Here is a 4,120-nt window from a genome sequence, read left to right as displayed (position 1 = left end):
GGCCTGGAGCAGCATCAAACAGGTGCTGTGATTCCGGCTGGAACCCTGCACAGAGGAGGAACCCTGCACACTCACATGGGGCATCCTGAAGACCCACATGTGGAATTTTTAACTCACACAGAGGGAATTCTGTACACTCACATTGGGAATTCTTCAAACTCACAGGGAATTCTGCCGACTCACATGTGGAATTCTGCACACTCAGAGGGAATTCTCTTTCCCTCTCTCCCTCCCTGCACTCACAGAGAGGCAGGTGAGCAGAAACCATGGACAAACAGGACCGTATCATCAACATGCCTTTCTCCAACGAGCATCAAGTCATAAGAAAAATATACATCCTCCTGAGATCCTGTAGTATAGAAATTTCTGACATACAAGTGTCAATATTGAATATTCTAGAAATGATTATTTTTATATTTTCATGATATGTCCCATAAATGGTTGTTCATATTAAGACTCGTGTCCCCGACAGCAGGCGGAGATGATTGGCAGGTCAGGAGGACAGTATTTCTCTCCTATAAAAACATGCGGAATGGGAAACACTGAGATGGCCAGGCAGCGATCAGCACACCAAGCTGTTGCTGCAGATGATGATGAGGAGGTTGTTTTTCCTGCTTACCGGAGCGCTGGAGTCCCTGGAAAACTGCAGGCGGAGGAGGGGAGATTGGCAGAGAGGCAGGCGGAGATGGAGAGAGGAGGAGAGGAGAGATGAGCACACAGGCACATAGTCAGAAGCAGCGAAGCCCAGCAAGAGAGCACCATCACCAGAAGGAGAGAGAGAGACAGAGAGAGAGGGAGGGAGGGAGGGAGAGGGAGAGAGAGAGAGAGGCAGAGAGATAGAGGGAGAGAGACGGAGAGAGAGAGGGGCCCTGGCGTTAGCGTTAGCGCTGCTGCCTGCGTTTCCGCGCCGATCCCCGGTCCTGGAGACGCTGTGTCCCCGTGGCAGCAGCCTGCCCCCCGCAGAGAGCCCCAGGGAGGGCCCTGGGTGCACCCCCCCTCCCCCTCCTGTCCGTCCGTCCGTCTGTCTGTCCTCCTGTCCGTGTGTTTGTCCCTCTGTCGGCGAGATTACCCACGATCCCCGGCGCTCAGCAGCCTGCCTGTTCTCTCTCCCCCTCTGGAGAGCTGCTGCACATGATGGAGGCAGCTGCACGATTACACATTCAGCTCAGATCCTGCTGCTCTCTCTCTTTCCCTCCCTCCCTCCCTCCTTCCCTCTTTCTCTCGCCTCTCTCCCTCTCTCTCCCCTCTCTCTCTCCCTCTCCCTTTCTCGTTCTCTCTCTCCCCTCCCTCTCTCCCTCTCCCTCTCATTCTCTCTCCCCCTCCCTCTCTCTCTCGTTCTCTCTCTCCCCTCCCTCTCTCTCTCGTTCTCTCTCTCCCCCTCCCTCTCTCCCTCTCTCCCTCTCCCTCTCATTCTCTCTCCCCTTCCCTTTCTCCCTCTCTCTCCCCCTCCCTCACTGCCAATTGCTCTCTCTCTCTCCCACCCCCTCACACTCTCTGTCTCTCTGCTACCCACTTTCTCTCCCTCCCTCTGCCATGTGGTCTCTCCCTCTGTACATACAGGCATGTGGTCTCTCCCTCTGTATACACAGGCATGTGGTCTGTCCCTCTGTATATACAGGCATGTGGTCTCTCCCTCTGTATATACAGGCATGTGGTCTCTCCCTCTGTATATACAGGCATGTGGTCTCTCCCTCTGTATATAAAGGCATGTGGTCTCTCCCTCTGTGTATACAGGCATGTGGTCTCTCCCTCTGTGTATACAGGCATGCGGTCTCTCCCTCTGTGTATACAGGCATGCGGTCTCTCCCTCTGTGTAAACAGGCATGTGGTCTCTCCCTCTGTATACAGGCATGTGGTCTCTCCCTCTGTATATACAGGCATGTGGTCTCTCCTCTGTATATACAGGCATGTGGTCTCTCCCTCTGTGTATACAGGCATGTGGTCTCTTCCTCTGTATATACAGGCATGTGGTCTCTCCCTCTGTATACAGGCATGTGGTCTCTCCCTCTGTATATACAGGCATGTGGTCTCTCCCTCTGTATATACAGGCACGTGGTCTCTCCTCTGTATATACAGGCATGTGGTCTCTCCCTCTGTATATACAGGCATGTGGTCTCTCCCTCTGTATATACAGGCATGTGGTCTCTCCCTCTGTATATACAGGCATGTGGTCTCTCCCTCTGTGTATACAGGCATGTGGTCTCTCCCTCTGTGTATACAGGCATGCGGTCTCTCCCTCTGTGTATACAGGCATGCGGTCTCTCCCTCTGTGTAAACAGGCATGTGGTCTCTCCCTCTGTATAAACAGGCATGTGGTCTCTCCCTCTGTATATACAGGCATGTGGTCTCTCCCTCTGTATATACAGGCATGTGGTCTCTCCTCTGTATATACAGGCATGTGGTCTCTCTGTATGGCACAGATAAGTGCTCTGGGGGGTTGTGGTTTTTTTGGCTCTCAGTCAGTTGTCGTCCCCCGCTCCCTCGCACACCCCCCCCCCCCCTCCCTCCCTTCACGCGCCATTAGCAACACGGACCGGTTACCGTGACAGCAACAGATGTGTCACACTCACAAGGAAACAGAATATGGACTACAGGCTGAATCCGTCTCTCTCTCTCGCCATCTCTCTCTCTCTCTCTCTCTCCATCTCTCTCTCTCTCGCCATCTCTCTCTCTCTCTCTCTCTCTCTCGCCATCTCTCTCTCCCTCACTCTTATTCCCCCATGGTCTTTTATAGTATCATTATTAATTATTATCATTAAAGACTTCATTCAGTCTCTCTCCTTCTCTCTCTGTCTGTCTCATTCCCCTGGAAGACAGGGGAAGGCATTTTGTAGAACAACGCACTGACATGTTCAAACTGCACAGAGACACAGTTTAATGGAGACAGCTCCTCTCCAGTGGTCAGTCTGACAGACCCATTTTAAACAAGGAGAATACAAGCACTGAGCATATGGCCCAGAGGAGAAATACAACACACCTTATACAGTGGAATCATGTATTACTCCTGCTAAACCAGTCACTGACACTGACTATATACGTCCTAATACTCCTGCTAAACCAGACACGCATCCTGGACTACAAACTACACCAGGCACAACAAGTTCAATGATGAGGAAATCCTGGCTTCCACACCCTGAGTGTTGATTCTCATCATTGTGATCATGAGCTGACTCTGTGACAGCCAACAGCAGGAGCGCGTGAATGTGCAGCAGGTCCAATACTAGCAGACCCCAGAGACATTCATGGTCTGATAATCACTATTTCCCAATTAATCCGAAAGAATGACATTCCTGAACACGGAATATTATGACTAGATTCCGGCTGGAGGTAATCCCAGAGATGAGGTGGCTCCTTTGTGAAATCTCACCTCCCCAGCTTGGAACACTGACACACACAGCGCATCTCCAGGATACACTTCACACTCACTAAAATAAGACAGGAAACCACTCGGAAATAAAACTAATTTATGGAAAGCATCACAGCCTCCGAGTTCACCCGTTCCTCCACTGAGCGAAAAAACTCACGTCACATGGCCGCACATGCAGGTTATCCACACACAGTAAATCCATATGTAGCACTCGTGGGTGGGAGTTAGCTTAGCGTACGCATGTAATAGACACAGTAAATCCCAGTGTATCATTAGCGGGGGAGTCAGCTTAGCATACACATGTAATAGACACAGTAAGTCCCTGTGTAGCATTAGCAGGGGAGGTAGCTTAGCATATGCATGTTATAGACACAGTAAATCCCAGTGTATCATTAGCGGAGAGGGTTAGCTTAGCATACACATGTTACATATGTACAGTAAATCCCAGTGTAGCATTAGCAGGGTAGTTAGCTTATCATACACGTTATAGACACAGTAAATTCCAGTGTAGCATTAGCGGGGAGAGTTAGCTTAGTTTACACATGTTATAGACACAGTAAATCCCAGTCTAGCATTAGCAGATAGAGTTAGCTTAGCGTACGCAGGCTACACACGTACAGTAAATCCCAGTGTAGCATTAGCGGGGGAGTTAGCTTAGCATACACGTTATAGAAACAGTAAGTCCCAGCGTAGCTTTAGCAGGGGTAGTTAGCTTATCATACACGTTATAGACACAGTAAGTCCCAGTATAGC

Source organism: Conger conger, chromosome 9 (genome assembly GCF_963514075.1).
Source record: "Conger conger chromosome 9, fConCon1.1, whole genome shotgun sequence".
In the NCBI taxonomy this organism is placed as follows: Eukaryota; Metazoa; Chordata; class Actinopteri; order Anguilliformes; family Congridae; genus Conger; species Conger conger.
The sequence above is the reverse complement of the archived record's forward strand: the minus strand, read 5'-3'. Positions refer to the sequence as shown.